Here is a 14,170-nt window from a genome sequence, read left to right as displayed (position 1 = left end):
TAAGACAAGAAATAATAAGTGTTTAAGAGGATGTGGAAAAAAAGGAACTCTCATACACTACTGGTAGGGATGTAAATTGTTTGAGCCAGTATCAAAAACATCAATGAGGTTCCTCAAAAATCAAGATTAGAAGTTCCATATAACCCAGCAATTCCTCTTCTGGATATCTACTGAAAATATTTGAAATATTTATTTGTAAAGATATATGTATAACTATGTTCATTGCAACATTAAATGATAGCTGAGAAACAAAAACAACCTAAGTGCCCTTTGATGGATGGTAGATTAAAGAAGATGTTATATATATATAATGGAATACTACTCCACCATAAAAGAGAATAAAATGCTGCCATTTGCTACAAATAGATGCAGCTTGAGAGTATCACGCTAAGCAAATATCAGAAGAAAAGGACAAGAACCATATGATCTAACTCATATGGAATATAAATAGAAAGCAGCAAACAAACAAGCTAATAGACACAAAAAGTAGGGTGATTAATAGAGGGAAAGAGGGATATGGGGAGGGTGAAGAGGGTAAAAGTGGTCTAACATATGGTGATAGAAGGAGTCTGGACTTTGGTTGGTGAGCACACAATGCAATATGTAGATGATATATGATAAAATTGTACATTTGAACCATATAATGTTAATAACCAATGTCACCCAGTAAATTTAATTTAAAAAATATTATAAATCTTATGACATTTTTTCTTAGCTTACAAGAGTGCTCTACTCATAGATTCAATGAATGTTTGTAGGAGGAGTGAGTGGATGAATAAAAGAGTCACTCTTTAACCAGTATAGGCAATACTGGATTGAGGAGAGTATGCTTGATGAAGCATGAAACAAAAAGAAAAGCAAAGAAATCAGGATTATTATTTTAGGATATATAATTCATCAAAAAAATTTTCTTCCCACTTTTAAAAATAAAATGTTGGCAGCGTCTTTAAAATAGATTTAAACATTTTAAAGGTAAGAAACTTTGAGAATGCTAATTGCAAATAGGACAGACACTATGATATAAATTTGTCATGGTATATAAGGAAAAATATTAGTTATTGCTAATGCTATGTGTGAAAGGCAGAAAAAACTGTAGTTATGTTACATGGCAACAAGCTGAAAGAATCACTATCACCATAGACTCATGAAATCTCAGAATTGGAAAGGATCATAAAGGTCATCATGTCTAACCAAGTGCAATTTATCCCAAGGATACAAGGTCAGTACACTATTTGTAAAATAATAAATGTGATAGATCACATAAAAAAATAAGAGATAAAAATCATGTGATCATATCAATAGATATTGAAAAAGCATTTGACAAAATTTAGCATCCATTATTTTAATTATTATATTTACTAATTTATTTTTGTTACAGATGTTTCTCCTTTTTACCCATTGACACCCTCCTCCTCCTGCCTCCCTGCCCAGTCCCCAGCTTTGTCATCCTTGTCCATTGGTTATGCACACATGCATATAAGTTCTGTGGTTTATCTCCCTCATAACCCCCTCTTGTGGGGATTGTCTTCATCCTACTTCCAAGTGTCTGGGACTACCCTGTTCTTCAGACTGTTATGCTTATTATATTCCACAAATAAGTAAGATCATATCATTGTCTTTCTCTGGCTGGTTTTGCTTAGGATAATACTTTCCAGGTCCTTCCATGTCACCTCAAAGGAGAAGAGCTATTTCTTTTTTCAGCTGAATAGCACTCCTTTGGGTATATAGACCACAGCTTTTTTACCCATTCGTCTACTGATGAACACATGGGCTGTTTCCAGATCTTAGCTATTGTAAATAGTGCTGCTATGAACATGGGGGTACATATATTCTTTATGATTGGTGTTTCAGGCTTCTTAGGGTATATTCCAAGAAGTGGGATCACTGGGTCAAATGGAAGTTCAATTTTTAAATTTTTGAGTTAACACCATATCGTTTTCCATAGTGGCTGCACCAGTCTGCATTCCCACCAGCAGTGTACTAGAGTCCCCTTTTCTCCACACCCTCGCCAACACTTATTGTTTGATGATTTGTTGATGGCAGTCATTCTGAAAGGTGTAAAGTAACACCTCATTTTTGTTTTAATTTGTATTTCTCTCATGATTAGTGATATTGAGCATTTCTTCATATGTCTCTTAGCCATTTGTGTGTCCTGTTTGGAGAGGTGTCTATTTAGTTCCTCTGCCCATTTTTTAATTGGGTTCTTTGTCTTTCTTTTGATGAGCTGTATGAGCAATCGACATATTTTGGAAATTAACCCCTTATCTAAAGTGTCATTGGCAATTATGCTCTCCCATACAGTGGGTTGCCTTTCCATTTTGGTGGTTGTTTCTTATGCTGTGCAGAATCTTTTAAGCTTGATGTAGTCCCATGTGTTCATTTTCTCCTTTGTTACTGTTGCCTTAGGGGATGTATCAGTGAAAATTCCGCTTGGTATGAGGGCTGAAATTTTGTTGCCTATATTTTCTTCTTAGATTTGTATGGATTTATGAGTCACATTTAAGTCTTTTATCCACTTTGCATTTATTCTGGTGTATGGTGTAAGCTGATGATCTATTTTCATTTTTTTGCATGTAGCTGTCCAGTTTTCCCAACACCATTTATTAAAGAGGCTGTCTTTACTCCATTGTATGCTCTTTCCACTTTTGTCAAAAATTAATTGAGGATAATGTTTTGGGTCCATTTCTGGGTTCTTTGTTCTATTCCATTGATCTATGTGCCTGTTCCTGTGCCAGTATCAGGCTGTTTTGATTACAGTAGATTTGTAGTATAACCTGACATCTGGTATGTGATCCCACAACTCTGTTCTTCTTTTTAAAGTTTGCTGTGGCAATCTGGTATATTTTTGGTTCCATATGACCTTTTGAAGTATTTGTTCTAGGCCTGTGAAGTATATCGTTGGTATTTTGATGGGGATTGAATTGAATCTATAAATTGCTTTGGGTAGTATGGACATTTCATTGATGTTAATTATTCCAATCCATGAACAAGGTATGTGCTTCCACTTTTTAATATCTTCTTCTATTTCTTTTTTCAGTGTCCTGTAGTTTTCTGCAAATAGGTCCTTTATTTCCTTGGTTAAATTTATTTCTAAGTATCTTAATTTTTTTGCTGTGATGGTAAACGTGATTGTTTTTTCAGTTTCTCTTTCTGTGAGTTCATCATTGGTGTATAAGAATGCCATCGATTTCTTGAGGTTAATTTTGTAACTTACTACTTTGCCAAATTCATTTATTATGTCTAGTCAATTTTTGATGGAGTCTTTGGGTTTTTCTAAATATAATAACATGTCATCTGCAAATAATGACAGTTTTACTTCCTCCTTTCCAGTTTGGATCCCTTTTATTTTTTCTTCATGACTGATTGCTGTGTCTAAGATTTCAAGTACTATGTTAAGTAAGAGTGGTAAAAGTGGGCATCCTTGTTTTGTTCCTGTTCTTAAAGGAAATGCTTTTAGTTTTTGTCCATTAAATATGATGTTGGCTGTAGGACTTTCATATATGGACTTTATTATGTAGCTATAGGATCCCTCTATCTCCTAATTGCTGAGCATTTTTATCAGAAATGGGTGCTGAATTTTGTCGAATCCTTTTTTAGAATCTATTCATATGATCATATTATTTTTATCTTTTATTTTGTTTATATGGTATATCACATCTATTGATTTGCGAATACTGTACCAGCCTTGCATCCCAGGGATGAATCCCACTTGGTCATGGTGAATAATTTTTTTGGTGTATTGCTGGATCCAATTTGCTAATGTTTTGTTCAGGATTTTGGTGTCTATGTTCATCAGGGATATTCAACTGTAGTTTTCTTTCTTTGCAGTGTATTTTTCTGGTTTTGGAATTAGAATTATGCTGGCCTCATAGAACAAGTTTGGAAGTCTTACTTCTTCTTGAATTTTTGAAATAGTTTGAGGAGAATGGGTGTTAGTTCTTCATTGAATGTTCAGAAAAACTCACCTGTGAAGCCATCCGGACCTGGGCTTTTGATTGATGGAAGAGGTTTGATTACATCATCAATTTCCTTAGTTGTTATTGGTCTGTTCAAGTTTTCTATCTCTTCCCAGTTTAGTTTTGGGAGACTGTATTTTTCAAGAAATTTGTCCATTTTGCTTAGCATGTCAAATTTGTTGCCGTATAATGTTCATAATATTTGTTCACAATCCTTTGTATTTCTGTGGTGTCACTTATTATTTTTTCTCTTTCATTTCTGATTTTGTGTATTTGTGTTCTCTCCCTTTGTTTCTTGGTGAGTCTAGTTAAGTATCCATCAATCTTGTTTATCTTTTCAAAGGACCAGCTCTTTGAACTGATCCTTTGAATTGTTTTTTGTTCTCCATGTTATTTCTTTCTGCTCTGATCTTTACTATTTCCTTCCTTTAACTTGTTCTGGGGTTTTCTTTTTGTTTGCTTTCTAGTTCTTTAAGTGTAAGGTTAGATAGTCAATTAGAAATTTTTCTTGTTTCTTGAGGTAGGCCTGTAGTGCTATGAACTTCCTTCTCAGACCTGCTTTTGCTGCATCCCATAGATTCCGTGTGGTTGTGTGTTCATTTTCATTGGTTTCCAGGAAGTTTTCTATTTCTTCCTTGATCTCCATGGTAACCCATTTATTGTTCAATACAATGCTATTTAGCCTCCATGTGTTCAAATGTCTTTGCACGTTTTTGTTACAATTTATTTCCAGTTTCATGCCATTGTGATCTGAGAAGATGCTTGAAATGATTTCAATCTTCTTGAAAATGAACACACTTTGTTTGTGTACTAACATGTAGTCTAACTTTGAGAATGTCCCATGTGCACTTGAGAAGAATGTCAATTCTCTAGTTTTGGGGTGTAAATTTCTGTAGATATCTAGTAAATCTACTTGGTCCAGAGGTTCATTTAGATTGTCTGTTTTTTTGATAATTTTTGTCTAGAGGATTTATCTAGTGATGTCAGAGGGGTGTTGAAGTCCTCTGCTATGATTGTATTGTTGTCGATTTCTCCTTTAAAGTCCTCCAGGAAATTTTTCATATATATATATATATATATATATATATATATATATATATATATGCTTCTAAATTGGGTGAATATATGTTTACCAAGGTTATATCTTCCTGATGGATAGATCCTTTCAATATTATGTAGTGGCCTTCTTTGTCTCAGTTATGGCCTTCCTTTGGAAATCTACTTTATCAGACATGAGTATTGCTACCCCAGCTTTTTTTGATTTCAGTTTGCTTGGAAGATTTCTTTCCATCCCTTCACGTTCAACCTATGTGATTTTATTGTTGTGAGGTGGATATCTTGTAAACAACATATAGATGAGTCATGCTTTCTTATCCAATCAGCTACTCTGTGTCTTTTTATGGGAGCATTCAATCCATTTACATTTAAGGTAATTATTGATATGTACTTATTTATTGCCATTTTTGTTTAGTGTGGTTCTATTTTTCTTCCCATTTCTTATATTAATTACAGCAGTTTTGTTCATTATGGTTCTGTTTCTTTTCTTATTTCTTCTGCTTATTACAGCAGTCCTTTTAACATTTCTTGTAGTGCTGGTTTGGTGCTAATATATTCCCTTAGCCTTTTTCTGTCTGGGAAGCTCTTTATTTGACCTTCTATTTTGAATGATAGCCTTGCTGGGTAGAGTAGTCATGGATTCAGATCCTTGTTTTTCATGACCTTGATTACCTCATGCCATTCTCTGCTGGCTGTAGTGTTTCTGTTGAGAAGTCAGCTGAGAGCCTTATGGGGGTTTCTTTGTAGGTAACCTGTTGCTTCTCTCTTGCTTCTTTTAGGATTCTCCCTTGTCTTTTATTTTTGACATTTTGATTACTATGTGCCTTGGTGTGGTCCTGTTTGGGTTCTTCTTATTTGGGGCTCTCTGTGCTTCTTGAACTTGAATGCCTTCTTTCTTCACCAAATTACTAAATTTTTCTCTCACTATTTCTTCAAATATATTCTTTAACCCTTGCTCATTTTCTTCTTCTTCGGGGACTCCTATGATGCGAATGTTATTATGTAACTGTTGTCCCACAGTTCTCTGAAACTGTCTTCTCGCTTTTTAATTGTTTTTTCCTTTTGGTTTTCTGATTGGTTGATTTTTTATACCCTGTCTTCTGATTCACTGATCCGGTCCTCAGCTTCCTCTACTGTGCTATTTAGACTTTCTAATGTGTATTTTATTTCTGATATGTCGTTCTTCATTTCTTCTTGGTGGTTTTTAATTTCCAATGTGTTGATTTTCAACATTTCTATGTCTTTACTCATGGTGCTCATGTCCTTACACATGCTATGGAGCTTCCTAAAGATCATGGCTCTGTATTCTAGTTCTGTTAACTTCCTGAACTGCATCTCATTTATCTCATCTTCGGTAGAGGTCTCTTGTTCTTTCATTTGGCTTGTGATTCTCTATTTCACCATTTTGGCTATCACAGTGGCCTTGGAGCCTGCGAAGTTTTTCCTCTGGGTGTTGGTGTTCTGCTGTTTGTAGCTCCTGGGTTTGGCTGAGGCATGGAAGACCCACTTAAACACCACTGTCAAGTCATACTTTCCTGCTTAGATTGCTAGCCCAGGGAATGGTAGTTATCTTCTAACTGTTTTGCCTGGTGGCTATTAGTAGAGGTCACCTGAAGAACCTTGGTTTCTGAGTTGACTTAAAAACTCTCTCAGGTGCTCAGTGTAAGAGGATTTCCTGAGGGCGGGGCAGATGCTGGTTGTTAATGTGCCTCAATTAGCATTTCAATGGCCACCGGGTGGGGTTGAATCTCTGAGGGAGGGGCCACTGCTTCTCCACAGGACCCTGGGAAGGAGTAAGGTGACCACAGTCCTGTGTGGCTGCAACTCAGCAAAAGCTCTGAGCACCCTCTAAATCCCGAGTGTCCCCACACAGTTCCATTCCAGTCTGCCCTCCCTCTGCTGGAGCCACAGGTGAGTGGCTGTAGCCAAACCAGTGCTCGGTTCTGGCCCTCTGAACTATAGAGCAAGCTCATCATTTTATCCCTAAGGGCACTACTTATAGCTAAGACAGCTGCTATCTGTGGGCCCCCAGCCCACCACCCTCTCGCACCACCACAGATCCTACTGGTTTCCCGGATAATATGGTCTTGTCCCAGTGCTTTTTTGTTTCTTTTTTCTGATGATTTGTCTTTATTTTGATTTAATTCCCATTTGGTCCTGGGAGATCATCTGTGTAACTTCCTTTCACTGTGTCGCTATTTTCACATCCTTTTCTTATCATCTATTTTTTATAAAAACTCTCAGCAAAGTGGTAGTAGAAGAATCATATCTCAACATAATAAAAGACATTTAAGATAAACCTTCCGACAGCATCATATTCAGTTGGCAAAAATTAAAATTATTTCCCTTAAGAACAGGAACAACACAGTGATGCCCACTTTTGCCACTCTTATTGAACATAGTACTGGCAGTCTTAGCCACAGCAATCAGACCAGAAGAAAAAAATCAAAAGGATTCATATAGGAATGCAAGAAGTAAAACAGTTATTATTCGCAGATGACATGATATTGTACATAGAAAGCCCTAAAGATTCCATCAAAAACTAATAGATTTGATAAATGAATTTGACAAAGTACAGGATAGAAAATGAGCATCCAGAAATCATTAGCATTTTCATACACCATTAATGAATTCACAAAAAGAGAAACTATAAAACAATCCCATTTACCATTGCAACATAAAAAGTAGGATGCCTAGGAATAAACTTAACCAAAGAAGTAAAGAACCGGTTCACAGAAAACTGCAGGAAATTGAAAAAAAATATAGAAGAAGATATAAAAAAGTGGAAGCATATACCTTGTTCATGAATTAACATCAATAAAATGTCCATACTATGCAAAGTAATCTATAGATTCAACACAATCGCCATTAAAATACCAACAACATATTTCACAGAACTAGAACATGTTTCACAGTGTTTTATCAAAACACTCAAAAAGATTACTTGGAACCAAAAAAGACCCTGAAGAGCCACAGTAATCTTGAAAAACAGGAATAAAGTATTAGGGATCACAATACTCAATACCAGGTTATACTCCAAGTCCTTTGTAATAAAAACAGCCTGGTATTGGCATAAGAACAAGCATATAGATCAATGAAACAGAACAGAGAACCCATAAATTGACCCAGGACATTATGCTCAATTAATATTTGACAAAGGTGGCAAGACCATATATTGGAGTAAAGACAGCCTCTTTAATAAATGGTGTTGGGAAAATTGGACAGCTACATGCAAAAAAAATGAAAATAGACCACCAACTTACACCATACCCAAAAATAAACTCAAAATGGATAAAAGACTTAAATGTGACTCATGAATCCATAAAAATCCTAGAAGAAAATCTAGGCAACAAAATTGCAGACACCACACATAGCAGAATTTTCAGATACAATGCCTAAGGCAGGAGAAACAAAGGAAAAGTTAATACATGGGACTACGTCAAACTACATCTGCACAGCAAAAAACAAAAAAAAAAAAGTGTCAAAATGGAAAGAGAACCCACTGTATGAGAGAGCATAATTGCCAATGATATGTCAGATAATGAGTTAATTACCAACATATATAAAGTACTCATACAACTCAACAAAAGACAAACAAAAAATCCAATTAGAAATGGCCACAGGACCTAAATAGATACCTCTCCAAATAGGATATACAGATGGCCAAGAGACAGATGAAAAAATGCTCAGTCACTAATCATCAGAAAGATGTAAATTAAAATAACTATGAGGTATCACCTCACATCTGCCAGAAAGGTTGCCATTAACAAATCATCAAACATGTGCTGGTGAGGGTGTAGAGAAGAGGGGACTCTAATACACTGCTGATTAGAATGCTGACTGGTGCAGCCACTGTGGAAAACAATATGATGTTTTCTCAAATAGCTAAAAATTGAACTTCCATTTGATCCAGTGATCCCACATCTAGAAATATATCCTAAGAAGTTCACACCAATCAGAGAAAATATGCACCCCCTATGTTCATAGCAGCACTATTTACAATAGCTAAGATCTGGAAACAGCCCAAATGTCCATCAGTAGACAATTGGATAAAAAAGCTGTGGCACATATACACAATGGAGTACTATGCAGCTGTAAGAAAGATATCTTATCCTTTGAGACAACATGGAGGAACCTGGGGAGCATTATGCTAAGCAAAATAAGCCAGTCAGAGAAAGACAAGTATCACATGATCTCACTTATTTGTGGACTATAATGAACTAAACAAACTGCTGAACAAAATTAACCCAGAGACACAGAAATAGAGTTCATACTGACAAACTTCAGAGAAGGAGGTGGGGCAGGAAGGAAGAGATAAACCAAAGAACTTATGCATATAAGCATAACCAATGGACACAGACAACAGTGCTGGGAGGCGGGCAGGAATGGGAGGAGGGTGTCAATAGGGGAAAAGGAGAAACATCTGTAACAAAATTATTAAAGAAAAAATAAATTCAAATATGATTTTCATTTGGTAATATTTATAACATTCAGAGAAACTACTTCTATTTCTCTGTCACAAACATATGCACACATCTCTCATCATACATGCTATATTTTATGGTAATATTAAGAAAACTAGGCTGTGATAAAATTCACTTATACTAAAACTATGCTGAATATAATTCACCAAAAAATTCCTTTGTGATATTTGTTTGTAGTCACACCAAAATCCTCCCCTCAACCCCTTGCTATGACTAATCTGGTCTCCACTGCTTATAGTTTTTCCTTTACCAAAATGTCATATAAATAGAAAAATATGATATATAATATTTTCAGATTGTAGTTATTCCCTTAGCACATTGTCTTTGAGATTTTGAAAATTATCTGTCACTGAGTGTATCAACAGTTTATTTGTTTTACTCTTGAGTAATAGTCCATTGTAGAAATGTACACAGTTTGCTTATCCATCCACTTTCTGAGGAATATTTAGGTGTTTTCCAGTTTGGAGCAATTAGGAATAGAACTGTGATAAGTATTCTTCTATGGGTTTTTCAGTTGAACATAAGTCTTTATATCTCTTGATAATCCTACTTAGGGGTAGGATTGCTAGGTTATATGTTATCTGTATGTTTAACTTTATAAAATTGCCAAACTGCTTTCCAGAGTGTGCTTCCCAGCAGCAATGTATGAGAGCTGCACTTGTTCTGCCTCTTTATCAGCACGTGGTGTCAATTGTTTCTTAGCCATTCTATGTAGTGATATCTCATTGTGGTGCTCCTTTACCTCTCTCATGTCAATTGTTGGTAGTTTATCATTTGTTTATCTGTCATTCATATGTTTTCTTTGTTGAAATATTTTGTCCTTTTTAAATCAGGTTCGTTGTTTCTATACTGTTGAGAGCTCTTTGTAGATTCTGGATACAAGTCTTTGTTGAACGTGTGATTTGCAAATAATTTTTATGCATTAAAAATAGAATTGTTACCCTAAGCTTAAAAAAAAAAAAAAAGTTATCCAGTCTAACATCAAGCTCAATAGATAGTCATCTAGCCTCTGCCTAACTATTTCTAATCATCATTATTTGCTGAGGTAGCCAGTTATGTAGTTGCATAATCTAAGCATTTGAAAGTCTCCTAAAATTGAGCAAAACTCTTGTTCTTTAAAACTTCTCATGTCCCTGATTGAATACTCAAAATTTACATAAAATACGTTTGCTCCTTAGATGGAATACAATAAAGAAAATGACAACAGACACAATATCTCAGGATATGATTTTGTATAACATATCAGCCACTTGTTTATTCCCAGTCAGTTTTTTCAATCTGTGAGCTTTCTACATATATAAAATAGGGCTCTTATGGGAATCAGAAAGATATTATATGTGATAAGGTTTTACAAACTATAAAGTGCTATAAGGTACTATTTCTCATTTTGATAGCTTTATGTATATTGACTATAGTTACTCTTTCTCTTCCCCAGGTACAACCACAGTTATCGTCTATAGTGTGATAAGGTTTTAGGAGAGGGCAAAACACATCTGACCTATTTTGACCAATACACTATTTAAATTGCTTCATTTTTATGTGCAAGGGCAAATTCATGGAAGTAAAATAAACCTTAAGATAATCCAATCATTTGGCAAACCTTGGCTTGCTCCCATTTTGAGTCCTGGCTCACTGCCTCAAGAGCCATCAATTCTTTTTGGTTGCTGCTGCTTCTCCTCATGCCCACATCCAGCCACTGCCATTCCAGTTTAAGGAGGTCCTGCTTGGGGACCTGTTGGAAGCTGGTCTCAGGAACCCCGGGGTGATTGAGGAGGGAGCTGTATTTGGGAGGAGGACAGTGAGGTGAGACAGAAGGCATCTTGGATTAACACAGATAGGAAAAGCCTATACATCAAATTGTAAATGTGGAATCTGGAGGTAAACTTAAGACTCTTTGGAAAAGGTAGACAGTGAATGGAAGCTACACAGATCATCTCCCAGGACCAAACTGGAATTACAACTAAAATAAAGACACATCGTCAGGAAAAAGCAACAGAAAAGTAGCTGGAGAGGACTCATGTAACCATGAACAGGAATAAGGACAATAAATAGAGCCTGGTACACTTGAGGCATGAGAGGGTGGGCTGAGAGCCCACGGACAACAGCTATTTTAGTGGTGAGCAGTTCCCTCAGGGTTAAAATACCAAGCTGGTCCACAGCCCAGAGGGCCAGTACAGAACATTAAATTAGCTACAGCCAACACCTTGGGCTCCAGCACAGGAACAGAGGACTGGACTGGAACTTTGTGGACACTTGAGAGCTTGGAGAACTGGGAGGGCACAGGAAGTTTTGCTGAATTACTCCCTCATAGGACAGTCGCCATATTTTCCCTTCCCAAAGCCCTTGAGAAAAGCAACAACCCATCCCTCAGGAATTTAACTCCATCCAAATGGGCCAGAGGAATGCAAACTATGGCTTATTAACAGCCAGCATCTGGAAATCCTCTTATGCTGAACACCTGATGGCTACAACAAAAGGCTCATCAAGTAACTGAGACAAATAGCCTGGCGGCAAAAAGCTAGAGGATAACTAAACTTTCCCTGGGCTTGCAACTCTACCCCGAAAGAAACACTTGACATTGGTGTTTAACATGGGTCCTCCCACACTCATTCAAACCCAGTAAAGGGAGACACAAACAGCAGAACACCAACACCCAAAGAAAAAATTTGGCAGGCTCAAAAACTCACTGAGATAGCCAAAACTGTGAAAACAACAAAAACAACAACAACAAATCTGAAATGAAAGAACAAGAGAACTCTACCAAAGATGAGATCAATAAAATGCAATTAAGCAAGCTATCAGAGGTAGAGTTAAGAGCTATGATCTTGAGGAAGGTCAACAACATGAGTAAGGAGCTCAACACCATGAATAAAGATATAGAAACATTGAAAATCAACCCATTGGAAATAAAAAAAAAACCACAAAGTGGAAATGAAGAATGACATAGGAGAAATAAAGAACACATTGGAGAAAATAACCAGAAGAGTAGAAGAAACTGAGGACTGGATCAGTGAATTAGGAGACAGAATACAAAAACTCAACCAATAAGAAAACTAAAAGGAAAAACAAAAAACTGAAAAACAGGAAGACAGTTTAAGAGAACTTTTGGACAACTGGAAACATAACAACATTTGCATCATAGGAGTTCCAGAAGAAGAAGAAAAGGATCAAGGGTTATGGAATATATATGAAGAAATAGTGACAGAAAACTTCCTTAATTTGGTGAAGAAGAAGGCATTCAAGTTCAAGCAGCATAGAAAGCCCCAAGTAAGAAGAACCTAAACAGGCCTACACCAAGACATATAATAATTGAAATGTGAAAAATTAAAAACAAAGAGAGAATTTTAAAGGCAGCAAAATATAAGCAACAGGTTACCTTCAAAGGAACCTCCATCTGACTTCTCAACAGAAAAACTACAGGCCAGAAGAGAAGTAGTCAAGTAATCAAGGTCATGAAAAACAGGGATCTGATTCCAAGACTACTCAAGCCAGCAAGCCAGCAAGGCTATCATTCAAAATAGAAGGTCAAATAAAGAGCTTCACAGACCAAAAAAAAAAAAAGGCTAAGGAAATACATTGCACCAAACCAGCACTGCAAGAAATGTTAAAAGGACTGCTGTAATTAGTAGAAGACATAGGAAGAAAAATATAATCACACTAAACCAAAACGGCAATAAATAAGTACATATCAATAATGACCTTAATATTAATGGATTGAATGCTCTGATCAAAAGACACAGAGTAGCTGATTGGATAGACTCATCTATATGTTGTTTACAAGACACCCACCTCACAACAAAAGACTCACATAGGTTGAAAGTGAAGGGATAAAAAAAAATCTTCTAAGCAAACCAAAAATAATAATAATAATAATAATAATACAAAAACAAAAACAAAAAGCTAGGGTAGCAATACTCATATCTGATAAAATAGATTTCAAAATGAAGACCATAACTAGAGACAAAGAAGGCCATTACATCATATTGAAAGGATCTATCCAACAGGATAATATAACCTTGGTAAACATATATGCACCCAATATAGGAGCACCAAAATATATTAAAAACCTAGAGAAATTCAAAGGAGAAATTGACAGCAATACAATCATAGCAGAGAACTTAAACACTCCTCTGACTTCACAGAATATATCCTCTAGACAAAAAATTAACAAAGAAATAGAGACTCTAAATGAAGCACTAGATTGAATGGATTTAATAAATATATAAAGAGACTTACACCCCAAAACTGCAGAATTTACATTCTTCTCAAGTCCACATGATAGACCACATGTTAGCATACAAACTAAGTTTTTACAAGTTCAAAAAAATTGAAATCATATCAACCATCTTCTCGGATCACAGTGGCATGAAACTAGAAATCAATTGCAAGAAGAACATGCAAATACATTTGAACACAGGAGGCTAAATAGCATGTTACTAAACAATGAATGGGATACCAATCAGATTGAGGAACAAATTTTAAAATTCCTGGAAACCAATGAAAATGAACACACAACAACACAAAATCAATAGAATGCAGCGAAAGTAGTTTTGAGGGGGAAGTTCATAGCACTACAGGCCTAACTCAAGAAAAGTTTCTAATTGACCATCTAACCTCACAACCTAAAGAACTAGAAAGCAAAATAAAAGAAAACCCCAGAACAATTAGAAGAAG

The sequence above is a fragment of the Molossus molossus genome, unplaced genomic scaffold (genome assembly GCF_014108415.1).
Source record: "Molossus molossus isolate mMolMol1 unplaced genomic scaffold, mMolMol1.p scaffold_m16_p_7, whole genome shotgun sequence".
NCBI classification, from domain to species: Eukaryota; Metazoa; Chordata; class Mammalia; order Chiroptera; family Molossidae; genus Molossus; species Molossus molossus.
This window is presented reverse-complemented; position numbering follows the sequence as displayed.